Source organism: Pseudophryne corroboree, chromosome 1, assembly GCF_028390025.1.
Source record: "Pseudophryne corroboree isolate aPseCor3 chromosome 1, aPseCor3.hap2, whole genome shotgun sequence".
Lineage (NCBI taxonomy): Eukaryota > Metazoa > Chordata > Amphibia > Anura > Myobatrachidae > Pseudophryne > Pseudophryne corroboree.
The window spans coordinates 363,710,080-363,737,135 of record NC_086444.1 but is presented as its reverse complement, the minus strand read 5'-3'; the positions used below and the strand labels follow the sequence as shown (position 1 = coordinate 363,737,135).

The 27,056-nt window shown below is 47.5% G+C and overlaps 1 protein-coding gene across 8 annotated transcripts in view; it reads left to right on the top strand.

Moving 5' to 3' along the window:
- IGLL1 (immunoglobulin lambda like polypeptide 1) overlaps positions 1 to 27,056 on the top strand; it is a 687,880-nt gene that overhangs the window by 415,575 nt on the left and 245,249 nt on the right. The window lies entirely within an intron of this gene.

Genomic DNA, 27,056 nt, shown 5'->3' with positions numbered 1-27,056 from the left:
GTTTTTTGTAAAAAACACCCGAATCCAAAACACACCCGAATCCGACAATAAAATTTCTGTGAGGTTTTGCCAAAACGCGTCCGAATCCAAAACACGGCCGCGGAACTAAATCCAAAACCAAAACACAAAACCCCGAAAAATGTCTGGTGCACATTCTCATAGACTGTAGGTATTGTGTTTCACTGTATTCTCATAGACTGTAGGTATTGTGTTTCATTGTATTCTCATAGACTGTAGGTATTGTGTTTCATTGTATTCTCATAGACTGTAGGTATTGTGTTTCACTGTATTCTCATAGACCGTAGGTATTGTGTTTCATTGTATTCTCATAGACCGTACGCATTGTGTTTCATTGTATTCTCATAGACCGTAGGTATTGTGTTTCATTGTATTCTCATAGACTGTAGGTATTGTGTTTCACTGTATTCTCATAGACCGTAGGTATTGTGTGTCATTGTATTCTCATAGACTGTAGGTATTGTGTTTCATTGTATTCTCATAGACCGTAGGTATTGTGTTTCATTGTATTCTCATAGACCGTACGCATTGTGTTTCATTGTATTCTCATAGACCGTAGGTATTGTGTTTCATTGTATTCTCATAGACTGTAGGTATTGTGTTTCACTGTATTCTCATAGACCGTAGGTATTGTGTTTCATTGTATTCTCATAGACTGTAGGCATTGTGTTTCATTGTATTCTCATAGACCGTAGTTATTGTGTTTCATTGTATTCTCATAGACTGTAGGTATTGTGTTTCATTGTATTCTCATAGACTGTAGGCATTGTGTTTCATTGTATTCTCATAGACTGTAGGTATTGTGTTTCATTGTATTCTCATAGACTATAGGTATTGTGTTTCATTGTATTCTCATAGACGGTAGGTATTGTGTTTCACTGTATTCTCATAGACTGTAGGCATTGCTTTTTACTGTATTCTCATAGACTGTAGGCATTGTGTTTCACTGTACTCTCATAGATTGTAGGTATTGCGTTTCACTGTACTCTCCCATCCGGTAAGTATTGTGCCTCACGTTGCTTCCATATACTGTAGGTATTGTGTGTCGCTGTATTTTCCTCTATTGTATTTCCTGTGCGCCAGCGTTCTGCGGTATTTCACCACATAGTGGTTAGTGTGTTGTAGATTGGTCAGGCCGCAGGCATCCCTTAGGCGCTAGGCCGCAGGTACCTAGCCTAGGTCCCCCCCGCGCGTTACTTCCCAGTCAGGCTCCCCTTGAAGGTCAGCTGCTAGCATGCGAAGTCCGGCCGGTGGCCGGGAGCCGCTCGCTCCTGCCCGTCACCGCGCGCCTCCGCCCGCTGTGTTTTTCCTTGCAGATTTCTGTCCTAGGTACCGGAAGTGCGACCGCTCGTCACGCAAGAGGACAAGATGGTGTCGGGTGAGCAATCCTGTGTTCCTTGTGTGTTACATAAGTTTGTCACTCCATTTCCCACCCCTCCCCTATTCATGGGTGTTTCCACCCAGGGTCGCACCGGGTGCTTCCGCACCTCACGGGCACCCAGTCTGAGGCCACAAGTGCCAATGATGACCCATCATTGAGCTCGCCCGGGGTTGTCCTTCTGGCTACAGTCGTCAAATGTGATGGATATTGGCAGATTTAAACAATTGGCGACTGTAGCCAGACATTTTCTTCAGGTACATGGCAGTCGAAGCCAGGACTTGAAAATCTTTGGACTAGAAAAAGCTACCTTGGGCCTACGAGGGGGAGACATCACTTCCACGCTTCAGAGAAAAGAAAGCAAGTGGATATTTAACCTAGGAACCCTGATGCCCAAGGGTTTAAATGAGAACATCAGCTACAGTGCCTTTTTTTTAAGTATAATATTTTTCCGTTAGGAATTTTTATTATCCCTTTTTCTTTTTTCCTCTTTTATTCTTCTTTTTTCTTCATTTATCAATGTATCAGTGATAATATCACCAGGATGGATTAAGCTTGTTCTATTTAGGCTTAGACTCATGAATTATATGGGATTAATGTCCCAGTTTTAGTCTTTAGATTCTATAGTTTCACTGGGGAACATATTATATGAGGATGGACTGGGTTGATAATAATAAAAAAAAATATTTTAGCACTGTGTTTAAGGCACTTTGGGGGTCATTCCGAGTTGATCGTTAGCTGCATTTGTTCGCAGCGCAGCGATCAGGCTAAAAAACGGCAGTTCAGCGCATGCGTATGCGGCGCAATGCTCACGCGTGTCGTACTGGCGCAACAAACGATGTAGTTTTGCACAGGGTCTAGCGAAGCATTTCAGTCGCACTGCTTGCCGTAGAGTGATTGACATGAAGTGGGCGTTTCTGGGAGGTAACTGACCGTTTTCAGGGAGTGTGCAGAAAAATGCAGGCATGCCAGAGGAAAACGCAGGCGTGGCTGGGGTAACACAGGCGTGGCTGGCTGAATACTGGCCGGGCTTGTGACGTCAAATCTGGAACTGAAAGGTCTGAAGTGATCGCAAGCGCTGAGTAGGTTTTGAGCTACTCTGAAACTACGTAAAAATATTTTGTAGCCGCTCTACGATCCATTCGTTCGCACTTCTGCTAAGCTAAAATACACTCCCAGTGGGCGGCGGCATAGCGTTTGCACGGCTGCTAAAAACTGCTAGCGAGCGATCAACTCGGAATGACCACCTTTATCACATTGGGGGTAATTTTGAGTTGATCGCAGCAGGAACTTTGTTAGCAGTTGGGCAAAACCATGTGCACTGCAGGGGAGGCAGATATAACATGTGCAGAAAGAGATAGATTTGGGTGGGTTATTTTGTTTCTGTGCAGGGTAAATACTGGCTGCTTTATTTTTACACTGCAAATTAGATTGCAGATTGAACACACCACATCCAAATCTAACTCTCTCTGCACATGTTAAATCTGCCTCCCCTGCAGTGCACATGGTTTTGCCCAACTGCTAACAAAATTCCTACTGCGATCAACTTGGAATTACCCCCATTGCTTCTTCACATCATCACTTTTTTACACATTACTTCACTACATCTGTCCTTCACACAATGTCATTGTCCTCATAATTTATTCCTCTTCTACAGTTACATCGACATACCATCACACAAGAGATGAATAATTGTTCATCATTAGCACACATCACACAATGGGGGTAATTCCAAGTTGATCGCAGCAGGATTTTTGTTAGCAAATGGGCAAAACCATGGCCCTCATTCCGAGTTGTTTGCTCGTTGCCGAGTTTCGCTATATTGCGATTAGTCACTTACTGTGCATGCACAAGGTTCGCAGAGCGCATGCGCTTAGTTATTTTACTCAAAAGTTAGGTATTTTACTCACGGCATAACGAGGATTTTTCATCGTTCTGGTGATCGGAGTGTGATTGACAGGAAGTGGGTGTTTCTGGGCGGAAACTGGCCATTTTATGGGTGTGTGCGGGGAAAAACGCTGCCGTTTCTGGGAAAAACGCGGGAGTAGCTGGAGAAACGGGGGAGTGTCTGGGCGAACGCTGGGTGTGTTTGTGACGTCAAACCAGGAACGAAACTGACTGAACTGATCGCAGTGGCAGAGTAAGTCCCGAGCTACTCAGAAACTGCTAAGAAATTTCTATTCGCAATTATGCAAATCTTTAGTTCGCAATTCTGCTAAGCTGAGATTCACTCCCAGTAGGCGGCGACTTAGCGTGTACAAAGCTGCTAAAAGCAGCCAGCGAGCGAACAACTCGGAATGAGGGCCAATGTGCACTGCAGGGGAGGCCGATATAAGATGTGCAGAAAGAGTTAGATTTGGGTGGGTTATTTTGTTTCTGTGCAGGGTAAATACTGGCTGCTTTATTTTTATACTGCAAATTAGATTGCAGATTGAACACACCACACCCAAATCTAACTCTCTCTGCACATGTTATATCGGCCTCCCCTGTAGTGCACATGGTTTTGCCCAATTGCTAACAAAAATTCTGCTGCGATCAACTTGGAATTACCCCCAATATGCATTCCACACAATAACAATTTCCCCCCCCCTTTTTGTCTTTCTTTTCAATAGTTATTTATCTCTCTCACCTCATCCTAGCGCATAACTACACCCATTCCACCCATATTTATTTCTCTCACCGTATTCCAGCATATGACTGCCTTTAGCGGCAAATGAATCTACTTAGGATTTAGATATTAATATTTAGCCATAAAGGGTTATAAAGTAAGATCAATAGAAATCATAAACCCTAATTACATTAGATTTTGAATGTAATCACGTAACAACAAAAGGGTTACTATTCACTAATAAATACAACTAAGAATATCGATATAGTCATACTATAGCCTGAATTAGTAATATCTAAAAATGGTAGGGGTTAATGAATGAGATCTCTTATCAATTTCAAGTTAACACACGCAGCCGCTGCGGACCAGGGAGCGATGAGTAGCTCCCGGCCAGCACGCTAAAGCTGCGCTTGTCGGGAGCTACTCTAGAAGTACAAAGGCATCGACGCTGTGCGATGCCTTTGCACTGCTGTGGGGGGGGGGGGGGGCACTGACATGCTGGGCGTCCCCCCGCATGTCAGTGTGAATGATCGTAAGCTGTGCTAAATTTAGCACAGCTACGATCATCTCGGGATGACCCCCTATTCCCACTAAATGCCATACTACAGAATAAATAGGATTGTAATACCTGCCGGTAAATACTTTTCTCTTAGTCCGTAGAGGATGCTGGGGACACCATTAGAACCATGGGGTATAGACGGGATCCGCAGGAGACATGGGCACTTTAAGACTTTGAAAGGGGTGTGAACTGGCTCCTCCCTCTATGCCCCTCCTCCAGACTCCAGTTATAGGAACTGTGCCCAGGGAGATGGACATTTCAAGGAAAGGATTTATTGTTAATCTAAGGTGAGATTCATACCAGCTCACACCTCAACCATGCCGCAGAACATGGCATTCAACAGAACACAGGCCAACGGCATGAACAATTTGCAGCAACAGGCTGACAATAAACGTAGCACAACATATGTGTAACCATAACTATTAACTATTAACTGCAGATACAGTACGCACCGGGACGGGCGTCCAGCATCCTCTACGGACTAAGAGAAAAGGATTTACTGGTAGGTATTAAAATGCTATTTTCTCATACGTCCTAGAGGATGCTGGGGACACCATTAGAACCATGGGGTTATACCAAAGTTCTAGAACGGGCGGGAGAGTGCGGACGACTCTGCAGCACCGATTGACCGAACTTAAGGTCTCCATCGGCCAAGGTGTCAAACTTGTAGAACTTTGCAAAAGTGTTTGACCCCGACCAAGTAGCTGCTCGGCAAAGTTGCAATGCCGAGACCCCCCAGGCAGCCGCCCAGGATGAGCCCACCTTCCTAGTGGAATGGGTCTTCACTGATTCCGGTAATGGCAATCCAGCCGTGGAATGGGCCTGCTAAATCGTGTTACAGATACAGCGCGCAATGGTCTGCTTAGAAGCAGGACACCCAACCTTGTTGAGAGCATATAGGACAAACAGAGCTTCTGTTTTCCTAATCTGAGCCGTTCTGGCGACATAAATTTTTAAAGCTCTGACCACATCCAGGGACTTTGACTCAACAAAGGCGTCAGTAGCCACAGGTACCACGATAGGTTGGTTTATGTGGAAAGAGGAAACCACCTCTGTAAAAATTGCTGACGTGTCCTCAACTCAGCTCTATCTTCATGGAAGATCAAATAAGGGCTCTTGTGAGACAAGGCCTCCAACTCAGACACACGCCTTGCAGATGCCAAGGCCAACAGGATGACCACTTTCCATGTGAGGAATTTCAACTCCACCTTCCGTAAAGGTTCAAACTAGAGATGAGCGGGTTCGGTTCCTCGAGATCCGAAGCCCCCGAACTTCACCCATTTCACCCATTTTACACGGTTCCGAGGCAGCCTCGGATCTTCCCGCCTTGCACGGTTAACACGAACGCGCCCGAACGTCATTATCCCACTGACATATTCTCGCGAGATTCATATTGCATATAAAGAGCCACGCGTCGCCGCCATTTTCACTCGTGCATTGGAGATGATAGCGAGAGGACGTGGCTGCGTTCTCTCAGTTTCTGTGTTCAGTGTGCTGCAAATATCTGTGCTCAGTGTGCTGCAAATATCTACGTTCTCTGCCTGAAAATGCTCCATATCTGTGCTGCATTGTAGTTGTGCACAGTATATAGTAGGAGGACAGTGCAGAATTTTGCTGACCACCAGTATATATATAGCAGTATGGTACAGTAGTCCATTGCTCTACCTCTGTGTCGTCAAGTATACTATCCATATCTGTGCTGCATTGTAGTTGTGCGCAGTATATAGTAGGAGGACAGTGCAGAATTTTGCTGACCACCAGTATATAATAAGATTTTAAACCTATCGGTAGATCTTTTTCTCCTAGTCCGTAGAGGATGCTGGGGACTCCGTAAGGACCATGGGGTATAGACGGGCTCCGCATGAGACATTGGCACTATAAAGAACTTTAGATGGGTGTGCACTGGCTCCTCCCTCTATGCCCCTCCTCCAGACCTCAGTTAGAGAACTGTGCCCAGAGGAGACGGACAGTACGAGGAACAGATTTTTGTTAATCTAAGGGCAAGATTCATACCAGCCCACACCATCCACACCATATAACCTGGAATATACGCAAGCAGTCAACAGTATGAACAAAAACAGCATCAGCCAAAGACTGATCTCAACTGTAACATAACCCTTATATAAGCAATAACTATATACAAGCCTTGCAGAAATACGTCCGCACTGGGACGGGCGCCCAGCATCCTCTACGGACTAGGAGAAAAAGATTTACAGGTAGGTTTAAAATCTTATTTTCTCTTACGTCCTAGAGAATGCTGGGGACTCTGTAAGGACCATGGGGATTATACCAAAGCTCCAGACCGGGCGGGAGAGTGCGGATGACTCTACAGCACCGATTGAGCAAACATGAGGTCCTCATCAGCCAGGGTATCAAACTTGTAGAATTTTGCAAAAGTGTTTGAACCCGACCAAGTCGCCGCTCGGCAAAGCTGTAATGCCGAGACGCCTCGAGCAGCCGCCCAAGAAGAGCCCACGTTCCTAGTGGAATGGGCCTTACCGAATTTGGTAACGGCAATCCAGCCGTAGAATGAGCCTGCTGAATCGTGTTACAGATCCAGCGAGCAATAGTCTGCTTAGAAGCTGGAGCGCCAACCTTGTTGGCTGCATACAGGATAAACAGTGCCTCTGTTTTCCTAACCCGAGCCGTCCTGGCTACATAAATTTTCAAGGCCCTGACTACATCAAGGGACTTGGAATCCTCCAAGTCACCCGTAGCCACAGGTACCACAATAGGTTGGTTCATATGAAACGATGAAACCACTTTAGGCAAAAATTGAGGACGAGTCCTTAATTCCGCTCTATCCACATGGAAAATCAGATAGGGGCTTTTGTGAGACAAAGCCGCCAATTGGGACACCCGCCTTGCAGATGCCAAGGCCAACAACATGACCACCTTCCAAGTGAGAAATTTTAATTCAACCGTTTGAAGAGGTTCAAACCAGTGAGATTTTAGGAACTGTAACACCACGTTAAGGTCCCATGGTGCCACTGGAGGCACAAAAGGCGGCAATATGTGCAGCACTCCCTTTACAAAAGTCTGGACTTCTGGGAGAGAAGCCAATTCCTTCTGAAAGAAAATTGATAGGGCTGAAATCTGTACCTTAATGGAGCCTAATTTTAGGCCCATATCCACTCATGTCTGTAGAAAGTGGAGAAAACGGCCCAGATGGAATTCCTCAGTAGGAGCATTCTTGGCTTCACACCAAGATACATACTTTCTCCAGATACGGTGATAATGTTTCGCCATTACCTCCTTCCTAGCCTTTATCAGAGTAGGGATGACTTCTTCCGGAATGCCTTTCCCAGCAAGAATTTGGTGTTCAACCGCCATGCCGTCAAACGTAACCGCAGTAAGTCTTGGAACACGCAGGGCCCCTGTTGCAACAGGTCCTCTCTGAGAGGAAGAGTCCACGGATCTTCTGTGAGCATTTCCTGAAGATCTGAATACCAGGCCCTTCGAGGCCAATCTGGAACAATGAGTATTGTCCGCAAGCTTTTTCGTCTTATGATTCTCAATATCTTTGAGATGAGTGGAAGAGGAGGGAACATATAGACCGACTGAAACACCCACGGTGTCACCAGGGTGTCTACTGCTACTGCCTGAGGGTCCCTTGACCTGGCACAATATCTCCGAAGCTTCTTGTTGAGGCGTGACGCCATCATGTCTATTTGAGGAAGTCCCCAATGACTTATCTCTGCAAAAACTTCTTGATGAAGTCCCCACTCTCCTGGATGGAGATCGTGTCTGCTGAGGAAGTCTGCTTCCCAGTTGTCCACTCCCGGAATGAAGGCTGCTGCCAACGCGCTTATGTGATTTTCCGCCCAGCGAAAAATCCTGGTGACTTCTGCCATTGCCGCTCTGCTCCTTGTCCCGCCTTGGCGGTTTACATGAGCCACGGCTGTGACGTTGTCTGATTGAATCAGAACCGGTAGGTCGCGAAGAAGATTCTCCGCTTGACGTAGGCCGTTGTATATGGCAATCAATTCCAGTACATTGATGTGTAGACAAGCCTCCTGGCTTGACCATAGTCCCTGAAAGTTTTTTCCTTGTGTGACTGCTCCCCATCCTCGGAGGCTCGCGTCCGTGGTCACTAGAACCCAGTCCTGAATGCCGAACCTGTGACCCTCTAGAAGGTGAGCACTCCGTAGCCACCACAGGAGAGACACCCTGGCCCCTGGGGGACAGGCTTATTTTCTGATGAATTTGAAGATGGGACCCGGACCACTTGTCCAGAAGGTCCCACTGAAACGTCCTCGCATGAAACCTGCCGAAGGGGATGGCCTCGTAGGTCGCCACCATTTTCCCCAGTACACGAGTGCATTGATGGACTGACACTCTTTAACAGGTCTCTTACCATGTTCTGGAGTTCCTGGGCTTTTTCCATTGGGAGAAAAACCCTCTTTTGTTCTGTGTCCAGAATCATGCCTAAGAAAGATAGCCGAGTTGTTGGAACCAACTGTGACTTTGGTAGTCAGAATCCAGCCATGTTGCTGCAGCACTATCAGGGAGAGCGCCACGCTTTTCAGCAACTGATCTCTCGATCTCGCTTTTATCAGGAGATCGTCCAAGTACGGGATAATTGTGACTCCATGACGGCGCAGGAACACCATCATTTCCGTCATTAACTTGGTGAAAATCCTCGGGTCCGTGGAAAGCCCAAACGGCAACGTCTGAAACTGGTAATGACAGTCCTGTACAGCGAATCTCAGGTACGCCTGATGAGGGGGATATATGGGGACATGAAGGTATGCGTCCTTTATGTCCAGTGACACCATAAATTCCCCCCCTCTAAGGCTGGAGATAACTGCCCGGAGCGATTCCATCTTGAATTTGAACTTTTTCAAGTACAGGTTTAGGGATTTTAAATTTAGAATGGGTCTGACCGAGCCATCCGGTTTCGGGACCACAAATAGGGTTGAATAGTACCCCTTCCCCTGTTGAACTAGGGGAACCTCGACAACCACTTTTTGTTGACACAGTTTTTGAATTGCAGCTAAAACTATCTCCCTTTCTGGGGAAGAAGCTGTAAAAGCCGATTTGAAAAACCGGCGAGGAGGCACGTCTTCGAATTCCAGCTTGTAACCCTGGGATACAATTTCCATTGCCCAAGGATCCACGTCTGACTGAACCCAGACGTGGCTGAAGAGTCGAAGATGTGCCCCCACCGGCGCAGACTCCCTCAGTGGAGCCCCAGCGTCATGCGGTGGATTTAGTAGAAGCCGGGGAGGACTTCTGCTCCTGGTTACTGGCCGTAGCAGGCAGTCTTTTCCCTCTACCCTTACCTCTGGCGAGGAAGGAAGAGCCCCGACCTCTTCTGGACTTATGCGACCGAAAGGACTGCATCTGATATTGCAGCGTTTTGTTTTGCTATGGGGAAACATAAGGTAAAAAAGTAGATTTACCCGAGGTAGCTGTGGAAATCATGTCCGCGAGACCTTCCCCAAATAAATCCTCACCTTTGTAAGGTAAAACTTCCATATGCTTCTTTGAGTCGGCATCACCCGTGCATTGGCGCGTCCACAGGGCTCGCCTAGCAAAAATCACCATGGCGTTGGCTCTCGAACCTAGCAGACCAACGTCTCTCTGAGTGTCTCTCATATATAAGACTGCATCTTTGATGTGACCTAAGGTCAATAAAATGGTATCCCTATCCAGGGTATCAATGTCAGCTGACAAAGTATCCGTCCAAGCCGCAACAGCGCTACAAACTCAAGCCAACGCTATTTCCGGTCTGAGCAAGGCACCCGTATGTGTATAAATTGATTTTAAGGTAGTTTCCTGTCTGCGATCAGCAGGATCCTTGAGGGCTGCCGTGTCTGGAGACGGTAGCGCCACCTTTTTGGACAAGCGCGTTAACGCCTTGTCCATCCTGGGTGTTCCGGAATGCCTTTCCCTTTCTTGTCTGGAGTTTCCCAAGCCTTTTCAAATAACGCGTTCAGCTCATTAGATGGGGGAAAGGTTACCTCAGGTTTCTTTTCCTTAAACATGTGTACCCTCTTGTCAGGGACAGAGGGGTCATCTGTGATATGTAAAACATCCTTTATTGCAATAATCATATAATGAATACTTTTGGCCACCCTTGGGTGTAACCTCGCATCATCGTAGTCGACACTGGAGTCAGAATTTGTGTCGGTATCAGTGTCTGCTACTTGGGACAGGGGACGTTTCTGAGACCCTGAAGGGCCCTGTGACACAGTCAAAACCATGGATTGACTCCCTGTTCTATCCCTGGACTCTGCCTTGTCCAATCTCTGATGTAATAAAGACACATTTGCATTTAAAACATTCAACATATCCAACCAATCATGTGTCGGCGTTGCTGATGGAGACACCACAATCATCTGCTCCACCTCCTCCTTAGATGAGCCTTCCGCTTCAGACATGCCGACCCACGCGTACCGACACCCACACACACTCAGGGATATATCTATATGGAGACAAATCCCCAATAAGGCCCTTTGGAGAGAGAGAGAGAGAGTGTGCCAGCACACACCCAGCGCCAACTGACACTGGAAACAAAATTCCCAGATAAAACAGCGCTTTTATATAAATATATATATATATACACTCACTGCGCCAATTAAAAGTGCCCCCCCCCCTCTTTTTTGCCCTCTGTCCCCGTGTTCAGCAGGGGAGAGTCCGGGGAGCCAGCTTCTCTGCAATGCGCTGTGGAGAAAATGGCGCTGGTTAGTGCTGGAGGATCAAGCTCCGCCCCCTCAGCGGCGGGCTTCGGTCCCGCTCAAATTTCCAATACTGGCGGGGGATTAATAAATATACTGCCTCCGCAGCCTATATATATGTTAGCCAGTCCCTAGAGGTTTATTATTGCTGCCCAGGGCGCCCCCCCTGCGCCCTACACCCTTCATTGCCCGCTATGTGTGTTGTGTGAGGAAGCAATGGCGCGCAGCGTTACCGCTGCGCGTTACCTCAGTGAAGATCTGAAGTCTTCTGCCGCCTTTGAAGTCTTCTTTCTTCTTATACTCACCCGGCTTCTATCTTCCGGCTCTGTGAGGAGGACGGCGGCGCGGCTCCGGGACGAACGGTGAGGGTGAGACCTGCGTTCCGACCCTCTGGAGCTAATGGTGTCCAGTAGCCTAAGAAGCAGAGCCTATCATTTAAGTAGGTCTGCTTCTCTCTCCTCAGTCCCACGATGCAGGGAGCCTGTTGCCAGCAGTGCTCCCTGAAAATAAAAAACCTAACAAAATTATTTTTGAGAGAAACTCAGGAGAGCTCCCCTGTAGTGCACCCAGTCTCCTCTGGGCACAGGATCTAACTGAGGTCTGGAGGAGGGGCATAGAGGGAGGAGCCAGTGCATACCCATCTAAAGTTCTTTATAGTGCCCATGTCTCCTGCGGAGCCCGTCTATACCCCATGGTCCTTACGGAGTCCCCAGCATCCTCTAGGATGTAAGAGAAATATATATAGCAGTATGGTACAGTAGGCCATTGCTATTGATATATTACTGGCATATAATTCCACACATTAAAAAATGGAGAACAAAAATGTGGAGGGTAAAATAGGGAAAGATCAAGATCCACTTCCACCTCGTGCTGAAGCTGCTGCCACTAGTCATGGCCGAGACAATGAAATGCCATCAACGTCGTCTGCCAAGGCCGATGCCCAATATCATAGTAGAGAGCATGTAAAATCCAAAAAACAAAAGTTCAGCAAAATTACCCAAAAATCTAAATTAAAAGCGTCTGATGAGAAGCGTAAACTTGCCAATATGCAATTTACGACACGGAGTGGCAAGGAACGGCTGAGGCCCTGGCCTATGTTCATGGCTAGTGGTTCAGCTTCACATGAGGATGGAAGCACTCATCCTCCCGCTAGAAAAATGAAAAGACTTAAGCTGGCAAAAGCACAGCAAAGAACTGTATGTTCTTCTAAATCACAAATCCCCAAGGATTGTGTCGGATGCGATGCCTGACCTTCCCAACACTGGACGGGAAGAGGTGGCGCCTTCCACCATTTGCACGCCCCCTGCAAGTGCTGGAAGGAGCACACGCAGTCCAGTTCCTGACGAGTCCTCTCCTGCCTGGGATTCCTCCGATGCATCCTTGAGTGTAATGCCTACTGCTGCTGGCGCTGCTGTTGTTGCTGCTGGGAGTCGATCGTCATCCCAGAGGGGAAGTCGGAAGACTACTTGTACTACCTTCAGTAAGCAATTGACTGTCCAACAGTCCTTTGCGAGGAAGATGAAATATCACAGCAGTCATCCTGCTGCAAAGCGGATTACTCAGGTCTTGGCAGCTGCGGTGGTGTTAAACGTGTGTCCGGTATCCACCGTTAATTCACAGGGAATTAGAGAATTGATTGAGGTACTGTGTCCCCGTTACCAAATACCATCTAGGTTCCATTTCTCTAGGCAAGCGATACCGAGAATGTACACAGACCTCAGAAAGAGTCACCAGTGTCCTAAAAAATGCAGTTGTACCCAATGTCCACTTAACCACGGACATGTGGACAAGTGGAGCAGGGCAGACTCAGGACTATATGACTGTGACAACCCACTGGGTAGATGTATTGCCTCCCGCAGCAAGAACAACAGCGGCGCCAGTAGCAGCATCTCGCAAACGCCAACTCGTTCCTAGGCAGGCTGCGCTTCGAGTCACCGCTTTCCATAAGAGGCACACAGCTGACAACCTCTTACGGAAACTGAGGAACATCATCGCAGAATGGCTTACCCCAATTGGACTCTCCTGGGGATTTGTGACATCGGACAACGCCACCAATATTGTGCGTGCATTACATGTGGGCAAATTACAGCACGTCCCATGTTTTGCACATACATTGAATTTTGTGGTGCAGAATTTTTTTCAAAAACGACAGGGGCGTGCAAGAGATGCTGTCGGTGGCCCGAAGAATTGCGGGCCACTTTCGGGATTCAGCCACCGCGTGCTGAAGACTGGAGCACCAGCAAACACTCCTGAACCTGCCCCGCCATCATCTGAAGCAAGAGGTGGTAACGAGGTGGAATTCAACCCTCTATATGCTTCAGAGGATGGAGGAGCAGCAAAAGGCCATTCAAGCCTATACATCTGCCCACGATATAGGCAAAGGAGGGGGAATGCACCTGACTCAAGCGCAGTGGAGAATGATTTCAACTTTGTGCAAGGTTCTGCAACCCTTTGAACTTGCCACACGTGAAGTCAGTTCAGACACTGCCAGCCTGAGTCAGGTCATTCCCCTCATCAGGCTTTTGCAGAAGAAGCTGGAGAGATTGAAGGAGGAGGTAAAACGGAGCGATTCCGCTAGGCATGTGGGACTTGTGGATGGAGCCCTTAATTCGCGTAACCAGGATTCACAGGTGGTCAATCTGTTCAAATCAGAGCACTACATTTTGGCCACGTGCTCGATCCTAGGTTTAAAGCCTACGTTGTATCTCTCTTTCCGGCAGACACAAGTCTGCAGAGGTGCAAAGACCTGCTGGTGAGACACTTGTCAAGTCAAGCGGAACATGACCCGTCAACAGCTCCTCCTTCACATTCTCCCGCAACTGGGGCTGCAAGGAAAAGGCTAAGAATTCCGAGCCCACCCGCTGGCGGTGATGCAGGGCAGTCTGGAGCGAGTGCTGACATCTGGTCCGGACTGAAGGACCTGCCAACGATTACTGACATGTCGTCTACTGTCACTGCATATGATTCTGTCACCATTGCAAGAATGGTGGAGGATTATATGAGTGACCGCATCCAAGTAAGTACGTCAGACAGTCCGTACGTATACTGGCAGGAAAAAGAGGCAATTTAGAGGCCGTTGCACAAACTGGCTTTATTTTACCTAAGTTGCCCCCCCTCCAGTGTGTACTCCGAAAGAGTGTTTAGTGCAGCCACTCACCTTGTCAGCAATCGGCGTACGAGGTTACTTCCAGAAAATGTGGAGAAAATGATGTTCATCAAAATGAATTATAATCAATTCCTCCGTGGAGACATTCACCAGCAATTGCCTCCAGAAAGTACACAGGGACCTGAAATGGTGGATTACAGTGGGGACGAATTAATAATCTGTGAGGAGGGGGATGTACACAGTGAAAGGGGTGAGGAATCGGACGATGAGGAGGAGGTGGACATCTCTGTAGAGCCAGTTTTTGCAAGGAGAGATTGATTGCTTCTTTTTTGGTGGGGGCCCAAACCAACCAGTCATTTCAGTCACAGTCGTGTGGCAGACCCTGTCGCTGAAATGATGGGTTTGTTAAAGTGTGCATGTCCTGTTTATACAACATAAGGGTGGTTGGGAGGGCCCAAGGACAATTCCATCTTGCACCTCTTTTTTCTTTAATTTATCTTTGCATCATGTGATGTTTGGGGCCAATTTTTTTTAAGTGCCATCCTGTCTGACACTGCAGTGCCACTCCTAGATGGGCCAGGTGTTTGTGCCGGCCACTTGGGTCACTTAGCTTAGTCATCCAGCGACCTCGGTGCAAATTTTAGGACTAAATATAATATTGTGAGGTGTGAGGTGTTCAGAATAGACTGGAAATGAGTGTAAATTATGGTTATTGAGGTTAATAATACTATGGGATCAAAATGACCCCCAAATTCTATGATTTAAGCTATTTTTGAGGGGTTTTTGAAAAAAAAACACTCGAATCCAAAACACACCCCGAATCCGACAAAACATTTTCAGGGAGGTTTTGCCAAAACGCGTCCGAATCCAAAACACGGCCGCGGAACCGAATCCAAAACCAAAACACAAAACCCGAAAAATGTCCGGTGCACATCTCTAGTTCAAACCAATGTGACTAAAGGAATTGCAACACCACATTAAGATCCCATGGTGCCACTGGAGGCACAAATGGAGGTTGGATGTGCAACACGCCCTTCACGAAAATCTGAACTTCTGGAAGGGAGGCTAATTGTTTCTGAAAGAAAATCGATAAGGCTGAAATCTGAACCTTGATTGAGCCCAATTTTAGGCCCGCATCCACACCTGCTTGTAGAAAATGGAGAAACCGTCCTAGGTGAAACTCTTCCGTAGGAGCCTTCTTGGATTCACACCAAGACACGTATTTTCTCCAAATACGATGGTAATGTAGAGACGTTACCTCTTTTCTAGCCTGAATAAGTGTGGGGATGACTTCACTGGGAATACCCTTATGGGCTAGGATTTTGCGTTCAACTGCCACGCCATCAAACGTAGCCGCGGTAAATCCTGTTACATGCACGGCCCCTGTTGTAACAGGTCCTCGTGTAGAGGAAGAGGCCAGGGATCTCCTATGAGTAATTCCTGAAGATCTGGATACTGAGCCCTCCTTGGTCAGTCCGGAACAATGAGGATCGCTCGGATCTTTGTTCTTCTTATGATCTTTAGAACTTTTGGAATGAGAGGAAGTGGAGGGAATACATACACCGACTGAAAAACCCACGGTGTCACGAGAGCATCCACTGCAAGCGCTTGAGGGTCCCTTGACCTGGAACAATATCTCTGAAGCTTCTTGTTGAGACGAGAAGCCATCATGTCTACTTGCGGAATTCCCCAACGACCTGTCACCTCTGCGAAGTCTTCTTGGTGGAGGCCCCACTCTCCTGGAAGGAGATCGTGCCTGCTGAGGAAGTCTGCTTCCCAGTTGTCCACTCCTGGAATGAAGATTGCTGACAGAGCGCTTGTATACTTTTCCGCCCAGCGGAAAATCCTTGTGGCTTCTGCCATCGCCGCTGTGCTTTTCGTTCCACCCTGACGGTTTATGTACGCTACCGCTGTTACATTGTCCGACTGGATCAGTACAGGCAGATCTCGAAGAAGATGTCCTGCTTGCAGTAAGCCGTTGTAAATGGCCCTTAGCTCCAGAACATTTATGTGGAGACAAGTTTCCTGACTTGACCATCTTCCTTGGAAGTTTTCTCCCATTGTGACTGCCCCCCTCCCAATGGTCACTAGGATCCAGTCCTGTATTCCGAACATGCGCCCCTCTAGGAGGTGAGAGCTGTGCAGCCACCATAGGAGTGATACCCTGGTCTTGGAAGACAGGATTATCCTCTGGTACATGTGTAGATGGGACCCGGACCACTTGTCCAACAGGTCCCACTGGAACACTCTGGCATGGAACCTGCCAAACTGAATGGCCTCGTAGGCCGCAACCATCTTCCCCAGCAACCGAATGCATTGACGGATTGACACTCCTTCTGGTTTCAGAATTTGTTTGACCAGACTCTGAAGTTCCAGAGCTTTTTCCACAGGAAGTAAGACTCTTTGTAGTTCTGTGTCCAATATCATTCCCAAAAACGACAACCGCGTCGTCGAAATCAACTGTGATTTTGGCAAGTTTAGGAGCCAACCATGTTGTTGAAGAACTGTCATGGAGAGTGCAACGTTTTGGACCAACTGGTCCCTGGATCTCGCTTTTATCAGGAGATCATCCAAGTATGGGATAATTGTGACTCCTTGCTTGCGAAGGAGAACCATCACCTCCGCCACTACTTTGGTGAAAATCCTCGGAGCCGTGGATAGACCAAACGGCAACATTTGAAATTGGTAATGACAATCCTGAATTGCAAATCTCAGGTAAGCCTGATGCGGAGGTTAAATGGAAACATGTAAGTAGGCATCTTTTATGTCCACCGACACCATAAAATCCCCTTCCTCCAGACTGGAGATCACTGCTCGGAGAGACTCCATCTTGAATTTGAATCTCTTTAGGTAGAAATTCAGGGATTTCAGGTTTAGGATTGGTCTGACCGAGCCTTCCGGCTTCAGAACCACAAACAGGCTCGAATAAAAACCTTCTCCCTGTTGTGACTTAGGAACCTTGACAATCACTTGATTTTGACGCAATTTTTGTATTGCGTCGCAAACTACTTCCCTGTCGGGAAGAGAAGCTGGTAAGGCCGATTTGAAAAACTCCAGCTTGTACCCTTGGGATACTATTTGTAAAATCCAAGGATCTAGGTTCGAACAAACCCAAAACTGACTGAATAGTTTTAGATGGGCCCCCACCGGTGCGGTCTCCCGCATAGGAGCCCCAACGTCATGCAGTGGAATTGGTAGAAGCCTGGGAGGACTTCTACTCCTGGGAGCCTGACAAGGCTGGAGATCGTTTACCTCTTCCCCTTCCTCTAGTAGCAAGGAAGGAAGAACCCCGGCCCTTTCTGAATTTGTTGGGCCGAAAGGACTGCATCTGATAATGGTGCGTTTTCTTTTGTTGTGGAGGAACATAAGGTAAAAAGGATGACTTACCCGCGGTAGCCATAGACACCAAATCATCAAGGCCGTCTCCATATAAGGCCTTACCTTTATATGGTAGAGATTCCATACTTTTCTTGGAGTCAGCATCAGCATTCCATTGGTGAATCCACAACGCACGCCTAGCTGAGACAGCCATGGCATTGGCCTTTGATCCCAAAAGACCAATATCTCTCGCAGTTTCCTTAAGGTATGCTGCAGGGTCCTTGATATAACCCAGCGTCAAGAGGATGCTATCCCTATCTAGGGTATCTATATGAGATGACAAGTTATCTGCCCACTTTTCGATAGCACTACTTACCCACGCAGACGCAATGAGAGGTCGGAGTAGTGTACCTGTGGTCACATAAATGGACTTCAATGTAGTCTCTTGTTTACGATCCGCAGGATCCTTAAGGGCCGCCGTGTCCGGAGACGGGAGAGCCACCTTCTTAGACAAACGAGACAAGGCCTTGTCCACAGTGGGGAGTGACTCCCACTTTTCCCTATCCGTCGAGGGGAACGGATAAAATGCCATAATTCTTTTGGGAATCTGAAACTTTCTGTCAGGACCTTCCCAAAATTTTTCAAATAGCGTGATCAGTTCATGAGAGTGAGGAAACGTTATCTCAGGTTTCCTTTCTTTATACATATAGACCCTTTTATCAGGGATAGCTGGGTCCTCAGTGATATGTAACACATCTTTAACCGCCACAATTATGTACTGAATGCTCTTTGCCAATTTTGGGTCTAACCTGGAATCGCTATAGTCGACACTGGAATCAGTCTCCGTGTCGGTATCAGTGTCTGCCAATTGGGCCAACGTACGTTTTTGTGACCCTGATGGGACCTGACTTTGGAATAACATATGTTCCACAGATTTCTTCCATGCCTGGGTCTGAGACTCAGACTTATCTAACCTCTTACTAATAAGAGCCACATTAGCATTCAAGGCGTTCAATACATTTACCCAATCAGGTGTTGGCGGTGCCGACAGGGTCACCCCCGCAGCCGTCTGCGTCCCTAATACAGCCCCCTCCTGGGAAGAGCCTTCAGCCTCAGACATGTCAACACTCGTGCACCAAACACTCACAAACACACTGGGCATATAGGGGACAGACCCACAGTAAAGTCTGTCAGAGAGACACAGAGGGGATTTGCCAGCTCACAACCCTGCGCTGAAAAAACAGGTCTGAAATTGCCAAGACAATGCCTCAGACCTATAGCGCTTTTATAATATATATATTTGCACCAATTATATGCCTCCCCCCTCCGTTTTTCACCCCTGTACTTGTCAGTGTGTGTGGATGACCAGCGTCTCTGCAGCTTGTGGAGAGGAAATGGCGCCATGAGCTGTGAGGAAGAAGCTCCGCCCCCGTCATGGCGCGCTTCTGTCCCGCTTTTTTCAATATTTATACTGGCGGGGGTTGGGACAGTGCCGCGGCACTAATGTCCCCGCTTGCCAGTGTGCTTATGAGGATTTCAGCTGCCCAGGGTGCCCCCCCCCCCGCGCGCCCTGCACCCTGCAGTGCTGTGTGAGTGGGAGCTTGGCGTGCAGCGTCTGCCCGCTGCGCGGTACCTCTGCAAATGCCGTCACTGAAGAGAAGTCTTCTTTTCTTTGGTTACCCACCTGTCTTCTGACTTCTGGCTCTGAAAGGGGGTGACGACAGGCTGTGGGAGCGAGCATCTGAGCGTACCCAGCGATCAAACCCTCAGGAGCTAATGGTGTCCTGTAGCCAGAAGCAGAGCCCTTGAACTCACTGGAAGTGGGTCATACTTCTCTCCCCTAAGTCCCACGAAGCAGGGAGTCTGATGCCAGCAGCCTCCCTGAAAATAAAAACCTAACAAAAAGTCTTTACAGAGAAACTCAGTAGAGCTTCCCTTAGTGCGTCCAGTCTCACTGGGCACAATTCTAAAACTGGAGTCTGGAGGAGGGGCATAGAGGGAGGAGCCAGTTCACACCCCTTTCAAAGTCTTAAAGTGCCCATGTCTCCTACGGATCCCGTCTATACCCCATGGTTCTAATGGTGTCCCCAGCATCCTCTAGGACGTATGAGAAATGCACGTTGGAAGTGGACCAAAAACTATGCGGAAGCATTCTCAGAAACAAAAAGATTGATTACATCTGATAAAATCCTTACTCATTTTGATCCGAAACTACCCATCAGAATGGTGTGTGATGCCTCACCATACGGCATTGGAGCAGTGTTGTCACATCAACTAAGAGATGGAAGCGAGAAACCAATAGTTTTTGCTAGAGATGAGCGGGTTCGGTTTCTCTGAATCCGAACCCGCCAGAACTTCATGTTTTTTTTCACGGGTCCGAGCGACTCGGATCTTCCCGCCTTGCTCGGTTAACCCGAGCGCGCCCGAACGTCATCATGACGCTGTCGGATTCTCGCGAGGCTCGGATTCTATCGCGAGACTCGGATTCTATATAAGGAGCCGCGCGTCGCCGCCATTTTCACACGTGCATTGAAATTGATAGGGAGAGGACGTGGCTGGCGTCCTCTCCATTTAGATTATAAGAGACTGAGAGAGATTTACTGGAGCTGACTAGGAGGAGTACTGTTACTGTAGAAGTGTAGAGACTGAGTGGAGAGAGTTTACTAGTGAGGACAGTGCAGTTTACTTTATAATCCGTTCTCTGCCTGAAAAAAGCGATACACAGCACACAGTGACTCAGTCACATACCATATCTGTGTGCACTGCTCAGGCTCAGGCCAGTGTGCTGCATCATCTATTATCTATATATAATATTATATATATATCTGTCTGACTGCTCAGCTCACACAGCTTATAATTGTGGGGGAGACTGGGGAGCACTACTGCAGTGCCAGTTATAGGTTATAGCAGGAGCCAGGAGTACATAATATATTATATAGTGAGTGACCACCAGACACACAGTGCAGTTTATTTAATATATCCGTTCTCTGCCTGAAAAAAGCGATACACACAGTGACTCAGTCAGTCACATACCATATCTGTGTGCACTGCTCAGGCTCAGGCCAGTGTGCTGCATCATCTATATATATTATATATCTGTCTGACTGCTCAGCTCACACAGCTTATAATTGTGGGGGAGACTGGGGAGCACTACTGCAGTGCCAGTTATAGGTTATAGCAGGAGCCAGGAGTACATAATATTATATTAAAATTAAACAGTGCACACTTTTGCTGCAGGAGTGCCACTGCCAGTGTGACTAGTGACCAGTGACCTGACCACCAGTATATATAATATTAGTAGTATACTATCTCTTTATCAACCAGTCTATATTAGCAGCAGACACAGTACAGTGCGGTAGTTCACGGCTGTGGCTACCTCTGTGTCGGCACTCGGCAGCCCGTCCATAATTGTATATACCACCTAACCGTGGTTTTTTTTTCTTTCTTTATACATACATACTAGTTACGAGTATACTATCTCTTTATCAACCAGTCTATATTAGCAGCAGACACAGTACAGTGCGGTAGTTCACGGCTGTGGCTACCTCTGTGTCGGCACTCGGCAGCCCGTCCATAATTGTATATACCACCTAACCGTGGTTTTTTTTTCTTTCTTTATACATACATACTAGTTACGAGTATACTATCTCTTTATCAACCAGTCTATATTAGCAGCAGACACAGTACAGTGCGGTAGTTCACGGCTGTGGCTACCTCTGTGTCGGCACTCGGCAGCCCGTCCATAATTGTATATACCACCTAACCGTGGTTTTTTTTTCTTTCTTTATACATACATACTAGTTACGAGTATACTATCTCTTTATCAACCAGTCTATATTAGCAGCAGACACAGTACAGTGCGGTAGTTCACGGCTGTGGCTACCTCTGTGTCGGCACTCGGCAGCCCGTCCATAATTGTATATACCACCTAACCGTGGGTTTTTTTTCTTTCTTTATACATACATACTAGTTACGAGTATACTATCTCTTTATCAACCAGTCTATATTAGCAGCAGACACAGTACAGTGCGGTAGTTCACGGCTGTGGCTACCTCTGTGTCGGCACTCGGCAGCCCGTCCATAATTGTATATACCACCTAACCGTGTTTTTTTTTTCTTTCTTTATACATACATACTAGTTACGAGTATACTATCTCTTTATCAACCAGTCTATATATTAGCAGCAGACACAGTACAGTGCGGTAGTTCACGGCTGTGGCTACCTCTGTGTCGGCACTCGGCAGCCCGTCCATAATTGTATATACCACCTAACCGTGGTTTTTTTTTCTTTCTTTATAGTCATACTAGTTACGAGTATACTATCTCTTTATCAACCAGTCTATATTAGCAGCAGACACAGTACAGTGCGGTAGTTCACGGCTGTGGCTACCTCTGTGTCGGCACTCGGCAGCCCGTCCATAATTGTATATACCACCTAACCGTGGTTTTTTTTTCTTTCTTTATACATACATACTAGTTACGAGTATACTATCTCTTTATCAACCAGTCTATATTAGCAGCAGACACAGTACAGTGCGGTAGTTCACGGCTGTGGCTACCTCTGTGTCGGCACTCGGCAGCCCGTCCATAATTGTATATACCACCTAACCGTGTTTTTTTTTTCTTTCTTTATACATACATACTAGTTACGAGTATACTATCTCTTTATCAACCAGTCTATATATTAGCAGCAGACACAGTACAGTGCGGTAGTTCACGGCTGTGGCTACCTCTGTGTCGGCACTCGGCAGCCCGTCCATAATTGTATATACCACCTAACCGTGGTTTTTTTTTCTTTCTTTATACATACATACTAGTTACGAGTATACTATCTCTTTATCAACCAGTCTATATATTAGCAGCAGACACAGTACAGTGCGGTAGTTCACGGCTGTGGCTACCTCTGTGTCGGCACTCGGCAGCCCGTCCATAATTGTATATACCACCTAACCGTGGTTTTTTTTTCTTTCTTTATACATACATACTAGTTACGAGTATACTATCTCTTTATCAACCAGTCTATATATTAGCAGCAGACACAGTACAGTGCGGTAGTTCACGGCTGTGGCTACCTCTGTGTCGGCACTCGGCAGCCCGTCCATAATTGTATACTAGTATCCAATCCATCCATCTCCATTGTTTACCTGAGGTGCCTTTTAGTTGTGCCTATTAAAATATGGAGAACAAAAATGTTGAGGTTCCAAAATTAGGGAAAGATCAAGATCCACTTCCACCTCGTGCTGAAGCTGCTGCCACTAGTCATGGCCGAGACGATGAAATGCCAGCAACGTCGTCTGCCAAGGCCGATGCCCAATGTCATAGTACAGAGCATGTCAAATCCAAAACACCAAATATCAGTAAAAAAAGGACTCCAAAACCTAAAATAAAATTGTCGGAGGAGAAGCGTAAACTTGCCAATATGCCATTTACCACACGGAGTGGCAAGGAACGGCTGAGGCCCTGGCCTATGTTCATGGCTAGTGGTTCAGCTTCACATGAGGATGGAAGCACTCAGCCTCTCGCTAGAAAAATGAAAAGACTCAAGCTGGCAAAAGCAGCACAGCAAAGAACTGTGCATTCTTCGAAATCCCAAATCCACAAGGAGAGTCCAATTGTGTCGGTTGCGATGCCTGACCTTCCCAACACTGGACGTGAAGAGCATGCGCCTTCCACCATTTGCACGCCCCCTGCAAGTGCTGGAAGGAGCACCCGCAGTCCAGTTCCTGATAGTCAGATTGAAGATGTCAGTGTTGAAGTACACCAGGATGAGGAGGATATGGGTGTTGCTGGCGCTGGGGAGGAAATTGACCAGGAGGATTCTGATGGTGAGGTGGTTTGTTTAAGTCAGGCACCCGGGGAGACACCTGTTGTCCGTGGGAGGAATATGGCCGTTGACATGCCAGGTGAAAATACCAAAAAAATCAGCTCTTCGGTGTGGAGGTAATTCACCAGAAATGCGGACAACAGGTGTCAAGCCGTGTGTTCCCTTTGTCAAGCTGTAATAAGTAGGGGTAAGGACGTTAACCACCTCGGAACATCCTCCCTTATACGTCACCTGCAGCGCATTCATAATAAGTCAGTGACAAGTTCAAAAACTTTGGGTGACAGCGGAAGCAGTCCACTGACCAGTAAATCCCTTCCTCTTGTAACCAAGCTCACGCAAACCACCCCACCAACTCCCTCAGTGTCAATTTCCTCCTTCCCCAGGAATGCCAATAGTCCTGCAGGCCATGTCACTGGCAATTCTGACGAGTCCTCTCCTGCCTGGGATTCCTCCGATGCATCCTTGCGTGTAACGCCTACTGCTGCTGGCGCTGCTGTTGTTGCCGCTGGGAGTCGATGGTCATCCCAGAGGGGAAGTCGTAAGCCCACTTGTACTACTTCCAGTAAGCAATTGACTGTTCAACAGTCCTTTGCGAGGAAGATGAAATATCACAGCAGTCATCCTACTGCAAAGCGGATAACTGATGCCTTGACAACTATGTTGGTGTTAGACGTGCGTCCGGTATCCGCCGTTAGTTCACAGGGAACTAGACAATTTATTGAGGCAGTGTGCCCCCGTTACCAAATACCATCTAGGTTCCACTTCTCTAGGCAGGCGATACCGAGAATGTACACGGACGTCAGAAAAAGACTCACCAGTGTCCTAAAAAATGCAGTTGTACCCAATGTCCACTTAACCACGGACATGTGGACAAGTGGAGCAGGGCAGGGTCAGGACTATATGACTGTGACAGCCCACTGGGTAGATGTATGGACTCCCGCCGCAAGAACAGCAGCGGCGGCACCAGTAGCAGCATCTCGCAAACGCCAACTCTTTCCTAGGCAGGCTACGCTTTGTATCACCGCTTTCCAGAATACGCACACAGCTGAAAACCTCTTACGGCAACTGAGGAAGATCATCGCGGAATGGCTTACCCCAATTGGACTCTCCTGTGGATTTGTGGCATCGGACAACGCCAGCAATATTGTGTGTGCATTAAATATGGGCAAATTCCAGCACGTCCCATGTTTTGCACATACCTTGAATTTGGTGGTGCAGAATTTTTTAAAAAACGACAGGGGCGTGCAAGAGATGCTGTCGGTGGCCAGAAAAATTGCGGGACACTTTCGGCGTACAGGCACCACGTACAGAAGACTGGAGCACCACCAAAAACTACTGAACCTGCCCTGCCATCATCTGAAGCAAGAAGTGGTAACGAGGTGGAATTCAACCCTCTATATGCTTCAGAGGTTGGAGGAGCAGCAAAAGGCCATTCAAGCCTATACAATTGAGCACGATATAGGAGGTGGAATGCACCTGTCTCAAGTGCAGTGGAGAATGATTTCAACGTTGTGCAAGGTTCTGATGCCCTTTGAACTTGCCACACGTGAAGTCAGTTCAGACACTGCCAGCCTGAGTCAGGTCATTCCCCTCATCAGGCTTTTGCAGAAGAAGCTGGAGGCATTGAAGAAGGAGCTAAAAGGGAGCGATTCCGCTAGGCATGTGGGACTTGTGGATGCAGCCCTTAATTCGCTTAACAAGGATTCACGGGTGGTCAATCTGTTGAAATCAGAGCACTACATTTTGGCCACCGTGCTCGATCCTAGATTTAAAGCCTACCTTGGATCTCTCTTTCCGGCAGACACAAGTCTGCTGGGGTTGAAAGACCTGCTGGTGACAAAATTGTCAAGTCAAGCGGAACGCGACCTGTCAACATCTCCTCCTTCACATTCTCCCGCAACTGGGGGTGCGAGGAAAAGGCTCAGAATTCCGAGCCCACCCGCTGGCGGTGATGCAGGGCAGTCTGGAGCGACTGCTGATGCTGACATCTGGTCCGGACTGAAGGACCTGACAACGATTACGGACATGTCGTCTACTGTCACTGCATATGATTCTCTCAACATTGATAGAATGGTGGAGGATTATATGAGTGACCGCATCCAAGTAGGCACGTCACACAGTCCGTACTTATACTGGCAGGAAAAAGAGGCAATTTGGAGGCCCTTGCACAAACTGGCTTTATTCTACCTAAGTTGCCCTCCCACAAGTGTGTACTCCGAAAGAGTGTTTAGTGCCGCCGCTCACCTTGTCAGCAATCGGCGTACGAGGTTACATCCAGAAAATGTGGAGAAGATGATGTTCATTAAAATGAATTATAATCAATTCCTCCGCGGAGACATTGACCAGCAGCAATTGCCTCCACAAAGTACACAGGGAGCTGAGATGGTGGATTCCAGTGGGGACGAATTGATAATCTGTGAGGAGGGGGATGTACACGGTGATATATCGGAGGGTGAAGATGAGGTGGACATCTTGCCTCTGTAGAGCCAGTTTGTGCAAGGAGAGATTAATTGCTTCTTTTTTGGGGGGGGTCCAAACCAACCCGTCATATCAGTCACAGTCGTGTGGCAGACCCTGTCACTGAAATGATGGGTTGGTTAAAGTGTGCATGTCCTGTTTTGTTTATACAACATAAGGGTGGGTGGGAGGGCCCAAGGACAATTCCATCTTGCACCTCTTTTTTCTTTTCTTTGCATCATGTGCTGATTGGGGAGGGTTTTTTGGAAGGGACATCCTGCGTGACACTGCAGTGCCACTCCTAGATGGGCCCGGTGTTTGTGTCGGCCACTAGGGTCGCTAATCTTACTCACACAGTCAGCTACCTCATTGCGCCTCTTTTTTTCTTTGCGTCATGTGCTGTTTGGGGAGGGTTTTTTGGAAGGGACATCCTGCGTGACACTGCAGTGCCACTCCTAGATGGGCCCGGTGTTTGTGTCGGCCACTAGGGTCGCTAATCTTACTCACACAGCTACCTCATTGCGCCTCTTTTTTTCTTTGCGTCATGTGCTGTTTGGGGAGGGTTTTTTGGAAGGGACATCCTGCGTGACACTGCAGTGCCACTCCTAGATGGGCCCGGTGTTTGTGTCGGCCACTAGGGTCGCTAATCTTACTCACACAGCTACCTCATTGCGCCTCTTTTTTTCTTTGCGTCATGTGCTGTTTGGGGAGGGTTTTTTGGAAGGGCCATCCTGCGTGACACTGCAGTGCCACTCCTAGATGGGCCCGGTGTTTGTGTCGGCCACTAGGGTCGCTAATCTTACTCACACAGCTACCTCATTGCGCCTCTTTTTTTCTTTGCGTCATGTGCTGTTTGGGGAGGGTTTTTTGGAAGGGACATCCTGCGTGACACTGCAGTGCCACTCCTAGATGGGCCCGGTGTTTGTGTCGGCCACTAGGGTCGCTTATCTTACTCACACAGCGACCTCGGTGCAAATTTTAGGACTAAAAATAATATTGTGAGGTGTGAGGTATTCAGAATAGACTGAAAATGAGTGTAAATTATGGTTTTTGAGGTTAATAATACTTTGGGATCAAAATGACCCCCAAATTCTATGATTTAAGC